Source organism: Anomaloglossus baeobatrachus, chromosome 1 (assembly GCF_048569485.1).
Source record: "Anomaloglossus baeobatrachus isolate aAnoBae1 chromosome 1, aAnoBae1.hap1, whole genome shotgun sequence".
In the NCBI taxonomy this organism is placed as follows: domain Eukaryota; kingdom Metazoa; phylum Chordata; class Amphibia; order Anura; family Aromobatidae; genus Anomaloglossus; species Anomaloglossus baeobatrachus.
The window spans coordinates 578,648,803-578,669,288 of NC_134353.1; the positions used below are offsets into that span (position 1 = coordinate 578,648,803).

Sequence of the window (20,486 nt, forward strand, 5' to 3'; positions counted from 1 at the left end):
AAAATATTTTAGTGTAGGACTGCTTCAAATGAGATTTGCCGTGACGTGGCGAAGCAGCTCAAGAAATTGCAATTTTTTGCCAAAAATCTCAAAAAAAATTTTTATAATGCAGTTTGGAATATTTGATGCCTTAGTGCACATTGGTGCTGGCTCTTTGTTGTTTCTTTGTTGAATTGGTCGGTGGTTGACCTCCACCTTGCTATGCACCCCAATTTGGGATGTATTCCATCTGTATAGATTTTGGCGTTTGGTGACTGTTCACATTGGGTCATCAGGCTTTGTCCACAGGCTATATATATATACTTCATGCAGCATTTGCTTGGACCTGTCCCGCCCACAGCCATGACTCAGTCATGGGTACGGGACTGCAATAGACCAGGTGAGTGCTGCTGAGAGCAGTTCTGCTATTTATATGTGAGGCCGCATGGCACATTTTATAAAAATATTTTAGTGTAGGACTGCTTCAAATGAGATTTGCCGTGACGTGGCGAAGCAGCTCAAGAAATTGCAATTTTTTGCCAAAAATCTCAAAAAAAAAAAAAAATTTTTATAATGCAGTTTGGAATATTTGATGCCTTAGTGCACATTGGTGCTGGCTCTTTGTTGTTTCTTTGTAGTTTTCCATTGAGTTTAGCCATTTAGTTTCTAGTTAGTTCTATTCAGTTTAGACTAAGGGTCATTTGACCCTCTTTCGGGACTTCAGGGGGGAGCTCGAAATTTCTGGGACTTCTAGTGTCAAGGGTTCGGTTCAACTTGCGTTTTGCACTGATTAGTGCAATCAGATAAAACATCGGATTACTCTCACTCAAATGCAAAACTACGGGGCAATGTCCTTCTGCGATTGATATCCCATAGCCGTATGCGGAATGAATCGCAGCATGCTGCGTTTGGCAGCGAGTCTCGGCTCATGCACCCCCATACATCTCTATGGGAGTGTGTGAGACATCGCACTGCTCTTGCACGTAATCTGAGTACAATGCGATATACACAGACAGGCAGCGGAGGAGATGGGGGAAACTGCTCTCTCCCTCTTCTCTGTAGCTGTGATACAATCGCAAGATCGCATCACAGTCGCATGATCCTCGGCTGACACCCGCAGCAGAGGGTCATTAGCATATCGCTTTCAATGCTCCCGCATCGGTAGCTATGCGCAAGTGGAACCGTACCCTAATCCAGATAGTCACACCATACAAAATAGTTAATAAATCTCAGGTTAGTTTTAAGTCGTATTGGTCGTCACTTAGGGGTTAAAACAAACCGGTACAATATAATTACAGAATCAAAAATACCTAGATTCCAAAATTTTATGCAGAATTCCACGTACCATTAATGCTAACTGCATAGATTATAGAACAAGAGATGAATACTTATAGAAAATTGGGACCTTTGCTCCCTCCCCTTTTATATGATTTTACCTCTACGCCACACAACCTGTAGGTATACAGTATATATCTCATGTTATATTCATTGAAATGTTTTATAAAATTCTTAAGGCTATGTGCGCACGTGTGCGTAATTCATGCAGTTACGCTGCGCTTTGTAGCGCAGCGTAACTGCATGCGACCTGCGTCCCCTGCACAGTCTATGGAGATTGTGCAGGGGCCGTGCGCACGTGGCGTTTTAGAGCGCAGCGCTTCGGCTACTGCCGAAGCGCTGCGTTCTAAGAAGTGACATGTCACTTCTTCCGTGCGCTTTGCCGGCAGCCCCTGCTCTGTCTATGGGAGGAGCTGCAGGCAGAGCGCATGGAATCGGCTTTTTTTTTTTTCACTATGGACATTTCTGTGCACATGTGCTCTTCAGATCGCTGCCGAAATTTCTGCAGTGACTGTACGCAACGTGAGCACATAGCCTTACAGTCAACAGTTTTAGACATTAGATGGTTAATAAAGGGGTGAAAGAGGAGGCTTTTTTGTGTTTTATTTAAAATAAAGGAATTTTCGGTGTGTGCTTATTCACTTTACTTACGGGTTGATCATGTCAGCTGTCTCGTAGACGCTGCCATGATCAAGCCTGGACTTAAATGGCAGCGATCCGCTGCCATTTAACTCTTTATTACCTGAATTGCCACGGCATCTGGAAGAGCCGAGGACACTCCGGTACTGCCGCATAATGGATGAGACAGTCCCAGGGCAGCTGCGGGCTGATATTCTTGGCTGCGGGAGGGAGGGGGGACATTAACCCTGGCCCTCGCCCTCCCCAGCCTGAGAATACCGGGCCGCCGCTGTGTGCTTACCTCAGCTGGAAGGTAAAAAATACGGCGGAGCCCACGCGTTTTTTTTTCTATATGTCCGTTTGCTTTCTATGTGTATTCTATGTATCTGTGTGTGTGCGATATGTGTGTGTCCTATGTCTGTGATGTGTGTGTATGTATGTATGTATGTATGTATGTATGTATGTATGTATGTATGTGTGTATATGTGTATATATGTGTGTGTGTATATATATGTGTGTATATATATATATATATATATATATATGTGTGTGTGTGTGTGTGTGTGTGTGTGTGTGTGTGTGTGTGTGTGTGTGTGTGTGTGTGTGTGTGTGTGTGTGTGTGTGTGTGTGTGTGTGTGTGTGTGTGTGTGTGTGTGTGTGTGTGTGTGTGTGTGTGTGTGTGTGTGTGTGTGTGTGTGTGTGTGTGTGTGTGTGTGTGTGTGTGTGTGTGTGTGTGTGTGTGTGTGTGTGTGTGTGTGTGTGTGTGTGTGTGTGTGTGTGTGTGTGTGTGTGTGTGTGTGTGTTTACTCTCAGCTCTGCTTCCTCTTCCTGTCATAATGACATCACTTCCCTGCAAACCGCAGGCAAGCGATGAACATTACCGCAGGTAAACCGCGAAATACCGAAGGGAATAATGCAGGAAAACACAATGAAATGCACAGAATTTGCTGCCTGCGTTATTCCCTGCGGGATTTCACGATTACATTGCAGTCAATGGAGTGAAATCCCGCAGCGACGTGCGGAAAAGAAGTGACAAGCAATTATTTTTGCTGCGGGAATCCTGCAGCAAAACATGCAGCTGTCAAAATCCGCATAGTACGCACAGGATTTTTTTTTTCCCCATAGGTTTTGCTGGTGATTCACTGCAGAGATGTTATGAACATAACATGCAGCGAAACATGCGGCAAAACCGCAGGAAATCCGCAGCAAAAATCGGCAAGTGCGCACAGGGCCTTATTCAGTTTATTTTTTTTTTGCTTTTTTTACAGATCTGGACACGGACTTTGTCCTCTATCAGCAGATAACTCCATTTACTTTTATGTAATAAAAAGTATTTTAGCTTTTTAGAGCGCTAGTGGTATTTATTGTTTATCAGTCTGAAAAATGTTTCAGACATTAAAATAAAAAAAAAAATCCAACACAAGGCATTGTCCTAAAGTTATGTTAAGGAGACCATGCTTTGGGTGCATGTGCACAACTGACCATCTGTAGCTTAGTACAAGAGATTTTTTTTTCTTCTATGTGTGGATGAGGGGAGGTGGAATGCAGACTGACAATCATAAGGGTATGTGCCCACGATCAGGACTAGTTCTGAACGCAGCAAGTCCTGACCGGGGGGGTCCGCGCGTCTCCTCCGCAGGAGACCGCAGCTGCTTGTGCCCACGATCAGGGTTCGGCTCTGCGGTCTCCTCCCTGTGTTCTCCCTATGGAGGGCGCAGGCAATTCCGCAGCAAACAATTGACATGCTGCAGTCGGGAAAGTGGCTCCGCAGGTATTGTGTTTGTTGCGGAAAAAAAGCAAGCATTGTGGGCACGGGATTTCTAGGAATTCCGTCCACCATGCTTGTACTGTACACCACAGCGGTTTGGACACAGCTGACGTATGCTGTGTCCAAACCGCTAGAAATACTGTAAAGCGCCATGGAATAAATGGCGCTATAATAATAAATAATAATAATAATAATAATAAAATACTGATCGTGGGCACGCACCCTAAATGTTTCCAAGTGAGTATGATTTTTGTTTCAAATCACGAGTGACTGCTTGCCTTAAAGAGAACCTGTCAGGCCCCATATGCGTTCTAACCTAGAAGCAGGGTGATGTGTGGCCCTTCCTACCCATCCCTGTGTTGTGTGTGTAATATGAATGTATAAAAATACATTTTATTACTTACATGTTCCCTATGTAACTGACCAGAGGCTCTAGCCCCCGGGCGTCGCATCGCCCTGTAGGCGTTTGCATGGTTTCCGTGGTTCAACGCCCCTGTGATACCACGTTCTGAACATGGTCGGAACCGCAGAAGTCTTCGGAGCATGCGCAGTGCGCATGTGAAGCTGAGAAGCAAGCACCCGGATGACAAGGCTGCGGGAATGGTAAGCGCGCACGCGCTGGATCTCAAGTAGCAACGGTGGTGTCACTCATGTAAATCCACAGGGGCGTGATACCACGGAAACCATGCAAATGCCCACAGGGCGATATGACGCCCAGGGGAGTAGAGCTTCTGATCATTTACATAGGGAACATGTAAGGCTACTTTCACACTTGCGTTGGACGGCTTCCGTAGCATTGCGTTGTGTGACGGATGCAATGGATGCGTTGCATATAGTGGCACAACAGATGCTACGGATCGTACAAAACAATGGAAAGCTTTTTTTTTTTATTTTTTTTTTTCCTTCTTTACAGCTTTACCGGCAGCAGACAATTGTGAACGATCAGCTGAGCGCTCTCACATGCCGGCTGCTCAGCTGATCGTTCAGCTGCCGAGAATGTGTGCGGGGGGCAGAGTGAGGAGTGGGTAGAGCCGAGCGGGCCATGGCACTGAGTACAGGTAGGTGAGTGTGCATGCATGCATGCATGTATGTATGTACATACGTGCGGAGTGGAGTGCGGGAGGGGGCGGAGCCAAGCGGGGAAGTGTCGGGCTCCCTGCACACGTAGCGAGGGTAATTATCGGCCAAGCACTTTGCTTGGTTACCCGATATTTACCTTGCTTACGGGTGCAGAGAGCCAGAGCGCATGCGCAGTGAAATCCTACGGATTGCGCTACTCAAAAAAAGTTACATGCTGCGTTCCTCCCGCTCGGCGCAGCGTCAAAATAACGACGCTGTGTCGTCAGCGGATGCAACGCTGACACTTGCGTTACAGTGCGTCGTCCATACAAGTCTATGGAGAATAGCGCAGTGCGTTAACGGACTGCGCTATTCTCCATAGTGACGGACTCCGCTGAACGCAAGTGTGAAAGTACTCTAAGTAATAAAACATTTTTATACATTCATATTACACACTATTACAACACAACTTGCTGATTAATTTTACAGCAAAATCAAAGCTCTACAATAGTGGCGTGACTTTTCTGAGAATTGTCACATGACAATTGTCACCATGAAGTTCCCACCTAGCCGAGAAAAACAATCATGGTAGGCATCTCCTACAGACATCAACAACGCACGAGAGCACGGGACTAGATGCATAAGTAATTTGCAAACAACACTGGCCTGATAATGTTATCACTTGTCTGAATTTCAGCTAATACTGGATTTGTATGTCCAGAATATCAGGTCTGTACTTGGGCTCAAAATCAGTCCGGCTACTGAGGTCCTTCTCCAGACTAGAGTAATCCAATAGGTACAGACAAAGATAGCTGAACCCTGCACGGCGTGAGGGTATCCTCAATGTCATTTGACTTGAGAGGCGGCAGGCTCAGATTTGCAACTTGTTGCACCATTCACCTCCTGTTTGCAAACAAAAGTCATAAGTCCCGTTGTAATATTATTATTAGTACATACCTTTAGTAAATATGGTTTAGTTCTCCTGATATAGCCATGTCTCTAACCTCATGTACAGGACATTTTAGCTTAGGTATCCATGGTTACGACCACTCAGTGACTCAGCTACTTGCTCGTGGTTGTAACCATGGAAACCTAAGCTGCAATGCCCTGCACACGAGGTAAGGGACTATTTTAGTGTGCCCTCAGTCAGCTTCTCCCTATCCTGCTCCTCTCTATGTACACACATGGGAGAGACAATCACCTGGAGCAGAAAGGGACAAGCATGGGGGGGGGGATAAGGCATTGTTGTCCCTAACAACCAAGATAATGGTGGAAAAATGCATAGGTTAGTAATACTAAAATATTTTTACTGGCAAGTCTCTACAAAACATTTCCAAAATTTCCCTAGTAAACGTCTCACTTGCATGCAAGGCACAACCTCAAAATATGGCCAGAGTCACACTTGTGCGAGTCTCTCATTGAATCACCCGGCACAGACTCGCACTCTCGTGACAGGAGCGGGTCGGTTGCATGTATGTCTATGCAGCTGAGATGCTCCTGTCCGGAGAGTGTGAGTCCATGCCGGGTGATTCAATGAGAGACACACGCGAGGCACTCGCAAGTGTGACTCTGGCCTAACACATTGGAAAGCTTATTTTCACACAGGCATAGGACCACATACACACGTTTAGTTGTATGTAAGGGTTTTATATTTTACCTTAGTACTTGTGAGCCAAAACCAGGAGTGAATTTAAAATAAAAAATGCACAAGTGGTGCACGATTTTTTATTTATTTTTTTTTTTTTTAAAAATCAGGTTCATTTTTATTTATTTATCAATCAAATTACAGCCAGAAACAAAAACAAAGATTACATAACAGTGTACTCGTAGTCCATGCCCTACAAAGTTATAAGTCACAAAGTATGTATTAATTTCCAATACTCTACTCAAAACAGAGAATAACCCAATGTTGTTCGCAACCATGTGCGCTCCAGCAGCACACAAATCACCCCACTCCAGTAGATTTATCATCCGGATAAGAGAAGAAGGACCTGGTTCCCCGCACTATCCTGCAGCAGTGCTAAGGAGGGAAGACCCAGAGTATCCAACCACACCCCCCAAATCTTATAGAACTTCTTTAATGCATTTCTTTTAAGGTATACCCCCCTCTCCAGCCGAAGTATAGTGTTTACTCTTGCCCGATGGCCGGATACAGCCAGTGGTAGGCCAACAGTTTCCTGGCCTGATATAATAGACGCACAATACTGATCATCACTGGTGAACCCAGGTCCACCCAGTCCTCCAGGAAATTCAGAATACATGTAACAGGTCTTGGCTGTAGATGTATATTAAAGACTTGTCCGATTAGCTCCAATATTGCCCTCCAGTAGTCTTCAATGCTCCCACAGGACCACATCATATGCAGCAGATTAGCAGTCTCTCTCCCGCACCTAGGACCAAGGTCATCCGTCCGGATCCCCATCTTATGCAACAGACTAGGTGTCCTATATACTCTATGCAATAAGAATAACTGCGATAGTCGTTGGCCCTTAGACACCGCAAGACTTGGCGTCTGGGTGCACGTTTCTATTAGGCTACGTGCCCACGATCAGGACGCAGCATGCCCTCTCTTGCAGGGCTGCGAGTGCTCTCCGCTGGAGACTGGAACTGCCCGTGATCAGGGTTCGGGGCGCTGCAGTCTTTCGTTTCTCTTTGTGGAGAACATTTGCAACTCTGCAGCAATAAACTGACATGCTGCAGATTGATAAATAGTACAGCATGTCACTTTACGCTGCGGGAAGACAAGCACAGTGGGCGTGGGATTTCTATAAATCCCATCCACTGTGCTTGTACTGTGAATCACAGCGTTTTAGACGCAGCGATAACCCGCTGTGTCCAAAATGCAGTGAACCCTGATCGCGGGCACGTACCCTTATAATTTTCCTCTGATTGTTCCACTCCTGATTTTGGCTTACAAATACTGGAGGTAAAAAAAAACCTCACCAAATACTCAATGTGTGCGCATGGCCTACAAGATGGATTTTTAATCTCAGTATGGCTGCTGGTTTAATTCCTCAATTAAAAGTGAACCTGTCAGGTGCAATATGCACTCAGAAACACGAGCAGTTCTTGGTGTATATTGCTAATCCCTGCCTAACCGTCCCTGTATACACTAGCATAGATAAAGGGATCTTTAGAAAATGTAAGATCTTATGCTAATGAGCGAGGGGACTAGTCCCCTGGGCGTTAGTTCCCCTAGCATGTTAGTACACCCCTGTGGGCATGCTAACATGCTAATGAATGTGCAGCATCAGAGGATGATCTCACTCACCTCTCCGCTGCCATCGTGTCCAACGCTGGAATTCAGCCCAATGCACGACCCCGGACTTCCGGTCATGCGCACTACATGACTTTAAAGCAGTAACGTGTACACCCGGCTTCATAGTGCGCATGACCTAAGCTCCGGGGTCATGCACACTGAGGCGAAATCTCAGCGTCGGGGGAGGTGAGATCATCCTCTGACACTGCACATTCATTAGCATGTTAGCACACCAACAGGGGTGTACTAACATGCTAATGGAGCCGACTAGCCAGGGAACTTCCCCCCCCCAGAGGACTAGTCCCCTCGCTCATTAGCATATGATATAAGATCTTTAGACACACTTTTTGTAAAGATCTCTTTTTTTGATGCTAGTGTATACAGAGATTAGCAATATGCATATTGGACCTGACAGGTTCCATTTAACAGTATTGTAGGACCTGTGAAACAGAGTTTACATCTAAAAAACACCACTCCAGGGTCTTTATTTCTCCTCTGGAGGGGTGGTTTAAATATAAGTCCCCTGCCCTGTCTTATTCTCACCCTCCAGCAGCTTCATCTGTTTTCGCCACCACTCCGGACAGTATCTGGTGTTTTGTGACATATTGCCAGCTGCCCCAAGGTTTCATGCAGCGAGCCAGCGATCACAACTCAAGGCAGGTTTGCAAGCCTTGTTCTGGCCTCGTTCTCGCCCTTATAGACTTTCATTGAAACCATGTGAGGTCACTTCTGACTTACGGCCAGTCAGAAGTTACAATCACACGGCCAGTCAGAAGTTACAATCACAAGATGGTGCCATGTGATTGGAGCAACACCAAATAAATAAAGGTGAAGACGCCAGAAGGCGAGTATAAGACTGGATGCAGGGGGCTTAGGGTAAAAGCACAGCTGAAAACCTTGCGTGGCGCTGTAAATGGGATAGGTGAGAACTTATTGAATGGTGGGGGCTGACCACAAACCTGCACCGATTGGGAAAACAGGTCACTTATCCGTTAGTATAGAGCGGCAATGCACTTTTCCAATCTGAGCTCCTTTAATTCCCTAGGGAGCTGCTGAAAAAGCTGAGAGCAGCCCCATAAGGAATGAATGGCGACATTCGAGCATGTGGGATAAGTGTCCCGTTGTGCCCATTAGTGCGGTGGCAGTGGAGTGACCACCCAATAAGCGATACGGAAATTAGTTAACGGCTAAGCCCATAGTCGAGTGGGTGCTAAAATTTGGCTGTTATGGTCATGTGAAACTATTAAAGGAACAAGTATGAATGTAAATAAGGAGCATTACTACATGTGTTCCCCCAGAGGTCCCATGCTGTGCCCCCAGAGGTTCAGACCCAGACTGTGTGAATGGGCTCACAGCCTCCCCCTATATAGACCATGCACCTATAGACAGGCAATATGGAAGCCTCCAGAAAAATCACCAGGGCCCGAGAGCCAAGTAAGAAAGTTTGAGGCACCGACATGAGGCCGCTGGACTCGGTGGTGTGGGCCTGCCATGTCGCCCAGAACACGCAGCCATGTGACTAGAAGTTCGGCTCCTCACAGCAGCACTGTGCGGCTGAGGCACTTTTCTAGAAAGTGCGAGAAGCAGCCATGACGGTATGAGGCGAGTGACCAGGACAGCGCGCAGCCGTGCGCCAGGCTCCGGTCTCCGGCGGGTGCGGGCGGCCACACACGTACTACACGGTACAGCTCGCTCAAGCCCTCGCCATTGTGTGCAGCGAGAGGAGAGCTGGCCTCCACCGTGCTGCAGGGAATCGGGAACATTTAGGAAAGGAACCAGGGAGCCATGTTTATTCCCTCCCCGCTCTCTCGTTCTCAGGAAAGTTTGTACACCCGATCGATTGCTTCTCTGACCGAGACTAGCTTCAGGCTCGGCCATGAGCACAGGGCGAAGGCGGGAGGCGGGCTGCTTACCTGACCGTCAGCGCCGGCCTTGCTGCGCTGTGTGGGTGGATATGTTCTGTGAGTGTGGAGGTAAAAGCTTCAGGCCCTGTTCCTGTTCCTCCTCCCCTCCGTCATGTCATCGTGATCAAACATGTCTGAGTGTTTTCCCTCTGACTTCCTGATTCTGCTCGCTGTGTGGAGCAGGCCTTACCCCCCAGTGCGCACTCAGGTACAGCGCCGCGCATACCATTTAGCAATGCGCGCCCATTTTAAAACTCGATGGAGTTCCACTCTGTGAGGAATTTAGGGACAGAAGAACTGGGCTGAGCGCCATGTCTACCCCCTGCCTGTCCATATACAACGAGCTGAGGCACTACACATCAGCATAATCCTCAGTAATCCTCTTCACCTACCACAAGCTACAGAGGAAAAGCCTTTTTATCTCTGCCCGCAGGCAGGAGGAATGGGCACAAAAGTCACCTCATAACTTTATGACTAAAGGCCCGTTTACACTAGGTGGCCCACTACTAGTATGCTGGTCGGCGGGCGTTTACACAGGCACTTGGCGCTTTAAGCTGGCCATACACATTAGAGAACTGTCGGCAAAACGATGCTTGGCCGATTGTTCACAGCCATGTTGGCCGTATCTCCCATACACAGGTGAGCAATTCTGTATGAGAAAGTCGCCAAGAGACCCCTCTGCCAGCAGGTTATATCCAGGGGGATCAATGAGATCGAAAGCCTGAAATCTGACAGGCCTGATCAGTTAGCTAGCGCCCACATTCACATTATTGTGATGGCTGAAGGTCTTGATATGGGTGGATGAGGCCGATATTAGTTCAACCCCTTACAATAATAAGTGCGCCCCCCCCCCTTCCCAGAGCTGGAAAATATCCAGGGTTTCAGGTACCATAGGTAGCTGAGACCCTGGACAACATAATCAAGGCCGTCATTTTCAGTCCCCAGTAACGTGATTGCTATTATTCAAAGAATTAGGGTACGCTAACACAAGCGTATGAATCGGACGAGTGCACTGTGAGATTTTCTCTCATTGCACACGGACCAATGTTAGTCAATGAGGCAGAGCAGTTGGTCAGCTTTTTTCTCATCCAGATTCTGGATGCGAGAAAAGTCGCAACATGCTGCAATTTGCTGCTGAAAATGTCTGAGACTCGACAATACAAGTCAATGGGTGCGAGAAAAAATGGACAGGACACGGACCATCCTAGTGACGTTCGTTTTTATGGATACATTAATATCATGTAGCACAGAACACTGTAAATGGTCCTATAAGTGATTAATAGCTGCTGAGGAAAAAACGGATTGCACACGGACAGCACACGGATGACAAGTGAGAAAAAAAATTATCCTACTCTCCTGGATGAGAATGGGACCGTTTTTTCATACGTTCGTGTGAGTCCAGTCTTAAAGCGATCATGTTAAAAAACAAAAAAAAGTGATTGCTATAAAAAGTAATTTCTCATTCATCTAATATGATCTAACATGGCAGATGAGAGAAAATTTGTCCCCAAGGACCTCCCGATACCTTAGTACCGTAGATGTCCTCCTCTCCCCTCTCCTCTTTGTCCCTATCAAAAATTGCAGTTACATCAACTGGGCGCCCACCAAAATTGTTCTCCTGTACCCAACAACTGTCAGGAACCAATTTCATTGGTTCCTGGCAGTTGAACACTGTTATACCCTATCACAGTGTTCAAAACACCAATATTTAGAAAATATTGGGAGCACCTATGTCCCTTGTAGTTGTTCTGGGAGAAGAGAAATCTTATACAAGTGGTTCGGTAAAGAGAAAAAATCTACCGTAATTTAGCAATCAATTGTAATAAATCCTTCACCAATATTCGAACCACCACCCCCTTGATCCCCCCCCCATGTCATATCCCTAGTCAGATTTTTATATATTTTTTTTAGCTATGGAGAGGGTTACAAACTAGGGTTAGGGGTGCAAAACAGACTTAGGGTTACAAACTAGGTTTGGAGACAAAAAAAAATTCCACCCTATTTTTCAGATAGTGACGACTCTGCTTCCACCACAAAATCCCACAGCCCGTTTGGTAGCAGAGTCAATCGTCACTGTTGAAATGTCAGAGGCAGGGCCAAGTTCTGCAGACCCGCTTCCACTGTGGTATCCAAACCAGTCCTTTTCTTCATAAATTCCCCCTTTTGTAGCAACCCCCGTCATCAAACTAGATGTCACTAATTTTGCCTCCTTAGATTTTTGCTAAGTCTTTGTAAGCCATGATCTACTAGAACTTATTGATCACCAAACAAATGTATACACAAATTAATATATTTCCCAAAATCCCACATCCATCCTTTCTCATTCCTGGATCTACACAACTGTCCCGGAAATGCAAACAATTGGGGGCATTACCCTGGATATGGGTATAGAAAAAAAAACACTTTGTGTTCCTACTGGGCAAGTAATTCTGTCCACATCACCTCTGTATTTTCAGCTGTAATGTCCCAATCTCGATATGAAACCCTCATGAAAGTCCTCCATTGTAATGACAATACCCAAGCCCCCAAGAAATGACCACAATTATAATCAACTAAATAAATTGAGATCCCTAAATTTTCCTCGTAAAAGATTAATTTCTAAATTCCTATACCCCGGAGCAAAATGTTTCCGTTGACAAGTCCTTGATGAGTTACAAGTGCCGTCTGTCATTTCACCAATTTATCCCCTCCAAACGTGCAAAATATGGTATCAAATTATACAAAATGTGCAAATACACAAGCAGGCACACGTGCACCTTTCTCATTTACGAAGGTAGGGACCGCCAAATCAACCCACCAAACTGCACACAGATAACAGATAATTGTCATCTCTGGGTCTGGAAGCTAATGACAACATTTCTAGATAAAGGTTACTACGTCTACACCGATAATTATTATACTAGTATCTCCCTATACAAATCCCTTAGGAAAAACAAGTATTTTTCGTCACCGTTGGTATCCAGACATTTGGAGAAGAGTGCATTCTTTTAACTGGTAAGTGGCTAACTACTTGCAGTTAAGTGAAATAACAGTAAGGACATCTACATGCTCACTACTAGAGATAAGCAAACTCGAGGTTCGAACTACCAAAAAACAAAGTTCAGGTTCAAAGTTTGAGTGAGTTACAAGTGCAAACCCCTCAAGCGAGCAGTGCTGTGTTTGGGTATGATTGATGCTCAGCCCTGTGCAAGCCACGTGCAGTGTTTGAACGGCTCACACTGGGCTAAAATCAGATTGATCAGATGTAATGTGCACACACAAGAAAAAAAACCTTCCCACCCTTCCCTGGAAGTGTTCTGCATGTGGGCGGAGACATGAACTGCCCAATTACTGACTTCCATTGAGGTTCGGATCAAGTCACCTTATCTAAGGGCAGAGTCACGCTTGCATATGACTTGCACGAGTGCAATGCAAGAAAATTTCGCATTGCACCCGGCCGCATGTAAGACAATGCTGCAAGCTCAGATTGAGCTGAGCAAAAATCGCAGGATGCTGCAATTGTCTGTGAGAGCCGTGTCACTCGCACCCATTCAAGTCTATGGGTGCGAGAAAAACATCAGACTGCACTCGGATGTCATTCAAGTGCAGTGCAATACAGGACAGGCTAACAATAGAGGAGATGGAGAGATTAATCCATCCCTCTCCTCCGCAGCTGTGATGCAATCTCAGGATCGGAACATAGTCGCATGACACTGCTCACACTCGAGAGCCTGAGCCTAGAGTCATTAGCATATCGCATCCGATGCTCTCGCATCAGAAATGATACACAAGTGTGACTCTGTCCTAAGGTTTGAATGTGCCCTAGACACCGAACTTCCAAAGGTTCGCTCATCTCTACTCATCAACATGTATGCTGACACCACTGTGAAGGTCACAGCTTTGTCCTATACAAAAAGTCACATGGAACACTCACCTTTCTCCAGTACTAGGAGAAAATTGTTGAGTGTATCCTATTAGGCTATGTGTCCACGGGAGAAAGTACCTGCGGATTTTTCTGCATCAAAATCCGCAGCTTTCCCCCGGAATCCGCACCTTAGCATAGGTGCGGATTTGACGCGGATTTCGTTGCGGATTTTGATGCGGATTTTGTCCATTGTACTCTATTGTGTTTCTGAATAAAGCTTAGTCTGTTTTGAAGGACAAAAAAAGGCTCTTTATGTCATTTCCTGTCCCAACCCTCCTTTCTTCTCCATTATCCATTTTGTAATAAAGGGGCAGAAATGTTTAAAGGGAACCTGTCGCCACTTTTTTTGTAAAAAGCTGCGGCCAACACCACTGTGCTCTTATATACAGCATTTTAACAGGCTGTATATAATAACCCAGTGGTGGTGGCCGCAGCTTACAGCCAAAAAATGTGGTGCCATGTTCCCTTTCACTGGTATTTTTTAAAAAAAAAAAAAGTGCTCCGCTGTATTTTCACTGTCCAGCCCGATGCAAGCAAGCAACTGAGGGCTGTGCTTCTCAGCGGGATAAGGCTGAAGCATTCTCTGCCCCTCCCGCTGAGAAAAACAGTCCTCAGCTGCCCCTGAAAATGGCGGCTCCGTTGTGAAGCGCCATTCACAGGTGCTGTACCGAGGCTCATCCAGCTGCCCTGATGCATTGGCTGGGTAAAATAACGGGGTTAATGCCAGTTTTCTGCAAACTGGCACTAAGCCCGAAGTTCATAATGTCATGCCTGTGTAGACATGGCCATTATGAACCTCCATTTGGTACTAAATAAAAGAAAACAGTTTTTGAAAAATTTTATTTGAAAGAAAAACACACACACATCCCTGATTGCCATCTTTATTACTCCCAAGCCTCAGAGGTTAATCCAGGACAATTGTAATCACTGGTTTGCTCTCTGCCGGCTGCTGTGAGCGTCAGAACTCACTGGCCGGGTCAGCTCAGTTCATAGCTGAGCCCGGGTCACAGCGTCAGCCGGTCACAGCAGCCGTCAGTGTATTAAATGCTGCACAGCTCTCTTCCGGCAGCTGGGAACGTCTGACGTCAGAGCCCTGGTCACTCAGCTGACTTAATTCGCGAGCGCGGGCGGGTCAGCTGACTGCACACCGACCAGCTGATGTGCCGGGCTCCGATGTGCACTCATGTGACCCGGGCACGGACGTCAGCCAGTACCAGCAGCCGGAAGAGAGCTTTGCAGCATCTTGAACACTGACGGCTGCTGGGACCGGCTGACGTCCGTGCCCGGGTCACATGAGTGCACATCGTCAGCTGTCGGTGTGCAGTCAGCTGACCCGCCTGCGCTCGCGAATTAAGTCAGCTGACCAGGGCTCTGATATCAGACGTTCCCAGCTGCCGGAAAAGAGCTGTGCAGCATTTAATAATACACTGACGGCTGCTGTCACCGGCTGACGTCAGTGCCCGGGTCAGCCGGGTACACATCGGAGCCCGGCTCGGAGTTGTCATGGATTATCGTCGGGGGATTCAGGGAGTAATAAAGATGGCAATCAGGGATGTGTGTGTGTTTTTCTTTCAAATAAAATTTTTAAAAAAAGTGTTTTCTTTTCTTTAGTACCAAACGGAGGTTCATAATGGCCGTGTCTACACAGGCATGACATTATGAACTTCGGGCTTAGTGCCAGTTTGCAGAAAACTGGCATTAACCCCGTTATTACCCAGCCAGCCAATGCATCAGGGCAGCTGGATGAGCCTCGGTACAGCACCTGTGAATGGCGCTTCACAACGGAGCCGCCATTTTCAGGGGCAGCTGAGGACTGTTTTTCTCAGCGGGAGGGGCAGAGAATGCTTCAGGCTATGTGTCCACGTTGCTTTTTACCTGCTTTTTACCTGCTTTTTTGCTGCTTTTTCAACTGCAGCGTAAAATGCCACAATGGATGTGTTCTGCTTTTCAAGCAAAGTCTATGGGAATTTGGGTTTCTTGTGCCCACTATGCAGTTCAAACTGCAGCCTTTTTGTGGCAGAACTTTGGACAAAAACTCAGCTTTGCAGTACAAAACCCAAATGGCAAAAACAATTGACATGTCAATTGTTTTTGCCATTTGTGTTTTGAACTGCAAAGCAGAGTTTTTGCCCAAATTTCTGCCAGAAAAAGGCTGCAGTTTGAACTGCATAGTGCGGACAAGAAACCCAAATTCCCATAGACTTTGCTTGAAAAGCAGAACACATCCATTTTGGCATTTTACGCTGCAGTTGAAAAAGCAGCAAAAAAGCAGGTAAAAAGCAACGTGGACACATAGCCTCAGCCTTATCCCGCTGAGAAGCACAGCCCTCAGTTGCTTGCTTGCATCGGGCTGGACAGTGAAAATACAGCGGAGCACATTTTATTTTTTTTTAAAAAAGAATTGTGAAAAAAGACCTGGGATCCTGTTTTGCCAGCTAAAAGCAAGCAGCCTGTAACTAGCTGCTTTTAGCTGGCAATCCAGAGTCCGGACACAACACAACTACATTGCCACTACTCTACACTACAAAATGGTGAAACTTCCTCTTCCTGAACTATCCTACATCACTTCCTGCGGATTTGTTTGCGAAATCCGCACCAAATCCGCAGGAAAAAGAGCCTGTGGGAACAGACCTGCGGATTTCTTGCGGATTTTACACCTTGCATTGACTTGCATGGGAAAAATCCGCAACAAAATCCGCAACAATAATTGACATGCTGCAGATTTTTCCGGATCAAAATCCTCGGCAAATCCGTTGCGGAAAAATCCGCAGCATGGGCACAGCATTTCCAAAATGCCATTGAAATGACTTGGAAGTGCCGCTGCTGCAGATTTTCGGCAAATCCGCGGCAAAATCCGCGGTAAATCCGCAGCGTGGGCACACAGCCTAAAACTCATCAGCACAGGAGGCAGCCTTCGAGTCAGAGGATGTCCGGAGATAATCAAAGTGCCATTTCATTTGCCTCGTCCCCCCACTTCACCCCAAAACCGTCCCCAAAAAAGATGAAGGGTTTGTAGTAAGCATGGTAGAAGGAGTGAATTCCGGTAATATTGCCCCACGTGCCCATCCCAACCAGAACTTTGTGTCTCTCCCTGCTGCTTTGAGAAATATCACACAACTTTCCATTATTGAATTGGCATGAATAACACCAAATTGTTTGATAGCGTCTTTTTAAATAGTTTTGTATTTCTGTTTAGTGGGCCTCAGTAGATATTCTATCTATTACTTGTCGCATAAAAATTACTATAATATAATATTCAAATTGTCTCTCCAGTAAAGGAGACAAACTCTAGCACAGCGCCACCTATTGGAAGTAGCGATCCTAAAAGTCACAAGTGGATTTTTAACAATCCTTTGCAATATGACTCAGGATATATAAGCCAGATCAGAATCCCAATTTGCAGACACGGTGTTTCGGGGTGCTTGCCCCTCGTCAGTGCAAAGTATGGGGGTGTCTGATCTGGCTCATGAGAAAGCTTTCTCATGAGCCAGATCAGACACCCCCATACTTTGCACTGACGAGGGGCAAGCACCCCGAAACACCGTGTCTGCAAATTGGGATTCTGATCTGGCTTATATATCCTGAGTCATATTGCAAAGGATTGTTAAAAATCCACTTGTGACTTTTAGGATTGCTACTTCCAATAGGTGGCGCTGTGCTAGAGTTTGTCTCCTTTACTGGAGAGACAATTTGAATATTTCTTAGAGGGGCGTGGCAGCTATAAGTCCCCTTACTTGACAGCCAGACTGGCTTGCAAAGTCTCCTTAAGGAGAATAGTGTTCCCCCGTAGTCCCCATATAATATAATATAATCAGTAAAATACATTTTACCCCACTACACAATAAACTCCAGGCCACGATCATCACATGCCAATCTATTATTATACAGACAAATTCCCGTTCACATGGCCACATCTACAGTTAGGTCCAGAAATATTTGGACAGTGACACAATTTTCGCGAGTTGGGCTCTGCATGCCACCACATTGGATTTGAAATGAAACCTCTACAACAGAATTCAAGTGCAGATTGTAACGTTTAATTTGAAGATTTGAACAAAAATATCTGATAGAAATTGTAGGAATTGTACACATTTCTTTACAAACACTCCACATTTTAGGAGGTCAAAAGTAATTGGACAAATAAACCAAACCCAAACAAAATATTTTTATTTTCAATATTTTGTTGCGAATCCTTTGGAGGCAATCACTGCCTTAAGTCTAGAACCCATGGACATCACCAAACGCTGGGTTTCCTCCTTCTTAATGCTTTGTCAGGCCTTTACAGCCGCAGCCTTCAGGTCTTGCTTGTTTGTGGGTCTTTCCGTCTTAAGTCTGGATTTGAGCAAGTGAAATGCATGCTCAATTGGGTTAAGATCTGGTGATTGACTTGGCCATTGCAGAATGTTCCACTTTTTTGCACTCATGAACTCCTGGACTTTGCGGCATTTGGCTGAATCTGGGCTGAAAGTATATCCCGGTACACTTCAGAATTCATCCGGCTACTCTTGTCTGCTGTTATGTCATCAATAAACACAAGTGACCCAGTGCCATTGAAAGCCATGCATGCCCATGCCATCACGTTGCCTCCACCATGTTTTACAGAGGATGTGGTGTGCCTTGGATCATGTGCCGTTCCCTTTCTTCTCCAAACTTTTTTCTTCCCATCATTCTGGTACAGGTTGATCTTTGTCTCATCTGTCCATAGAATACTTTTCCAGAACTGAGCTGGCTTCATGAGGTGTTTTTCAGCAAATTTAACTCTGGCCTGTCTATTTTTGGAATTGATGAATGGTTTGCATCTAGATGTGAACCCTTTGTATTTACTTTCATGGAGTCTTCTCTTTACTGTTGACTTAGAGACAGATACACCTACTTCACTGAGAGTGTTCTGGACTTCAGTTGATGTTGTGAACGGGTTCTTCTTCACCAAAGAAAGTATGCGGCGATCATCCACCACTGTTGTCATCCGTGGACGCCCAGGCCTTTTTGAGTTCCCAAGCTCACCAGTCAATTCCTTTTTTCTCAGAATGTACCCGACTGTTGATTTTGCTACTCCAAGCATGTCTGCTATCTCTCTGATGGATTTTTTCAGTCTCAGGATGTTCTGCTTCACCTCAATTGAGAGTTCCTTAGACCGCATGTTGTCTGGTCACAGCAACAGCTTCCAAATGCAAAACCACACACCTGTAATCAACCCCAGACCTTTTAACTACGTCATTGATTACAGGTTAACGAGGGAGACGCTTTCAGAGTTAATTGCAGCCCTTAGAGTCCCTTGTCCAATTACTTTTGGTCCCTTGAAAAAGAGGAGGCTATGCATTACAGAGCTATGATTCCTAAACCCTTTCTCCGATTTGGATGTGAAAACTCTCATATTGCAGCTGGGAGTGTGCACTTTCAGCCCATATTATATATATATATATATATAATTGTATTTCTGAACATGTTTTTGTAAACAGCTAAAATAACAAAACTTGTGTCACTGTCCAAATATTTCTGGCCCTGACTGTATATACTACAGAATGTGGAGCCCACAAATGTTCTTTAACCCTTTCACGACCGGCCGATTTTTCGCTTTCCGTTTTTTTTTTTCGCCATTCTTTTTCTGAGAGACGTAACTTTTTTATTTTTCAGTCAATATGGTCATGTGAGGGCTCATTTTTTGCGGAACGAGCTGTACTTTTAAATGAAACCATCAGTTTTACCATATTGTGTACTAGAAAATGGCAAAAAAATTCCAAATGCTGAAAAATTGCAAAAAAAGTGCGATAGCACTATGGTTTTTGAGATATTTTATTCACTGTGTTCACTATATGGTAAAACTGATGTGTGGGTGTGATGCCTCAGGTCAGTGCGAGTTCGTAGACACCAAACATGTATAGGTTTACTTTTATATAAGGGGTTAAAAAAAAATCGGAAGTTTGTCCGAAAAAAGTGGCGCACGTTTTACGCCATATTCCGTGACCCGTAGCGTTCTCATTTTTCGGGATCTTAGGCTCAATGACGGCTTATTTTTTGCGTCTCGAGCTGACGTTTTTAACGGTACCATTTTTGCGCAGATGCTACGTTTTGATCGCCTCTTATTGCATTTTGCGCAAAAGTTGTGGCGACAAAAAAACGTCGTTTTGGCGTTTGGAATTTTTTTGCCGCTACGCCGTTTACTGATCAGATTAATTGATTTTATATTTTGATAGATCGGGCGTTTTTGAACGCGGCGATACCAAATGTGTGTATATTTTTTATTTTTTTAACCCTTTAATTTTCAATGGGGCGAATGGGGGGTGATTTGAACTTTTAGGTTTTTTTGGTTTTTTTTAATTTTTTAAAACTTATTTTTTTACTTTTTTTTTTTATTTTACTAGTCCCCCTAGGGGGCTATTGCGATCAGCATTCCGATCGCTCTGCAGTATCTGCTGATCACAGCTGGAAGGCTGTAAACAGCAGATACGCTGTCTTTCTCTTTTGCTGTGCCCCGGGCACAGCGAAAGTGAAACCAATTCATGTGTAGTACAGGAGTCATCACATGACCCTGTACTACCATGACAACTATCGGGAGTCACGTGATCGCGTCACGTGACTTCCGGTTTCGGCGGTAAGTAAAAACTTTACCGCGATTGCGCTTATAATGGCGCTGTCATGTATTGACAGCGCCATATAAGG

General features: G+C 45.4%; 1 protein-coding gene across 7 annotated transcripts in view; it reads right to left on the bottom strand.

The window, feature by feature from the left end:
* SMARCA2 (SWI/SNF related BAF chromatin remodeling complex subunit ATPase 2) overlaps positions 1-20,486 on the bottom strand; it is a 382,091-nt gene that overhangs the window by 307,521 nt on the left and 54,084 nt on the right. For 4 of the 7 annotated variants that reach the window (XM_075317679.1, XM_075317657.1, XM_075317668.1 and 1 more), the window contains exon 1: positions 9,476-9,496. The exons of 2 other annotated variants lie outside the window; for them this stretch is intronic. The gene's annotated coding sequence lies outside the window, so the exon portion shown is untranslated. Of the gene's footprint in view, positions 1-9,475; positions 9,497-9,931; positions 10,109-20,486 lie in introns of those variants that run through there. One more of the 7 variants, XM_075317689.1, reaches the window with a different exon arrangement.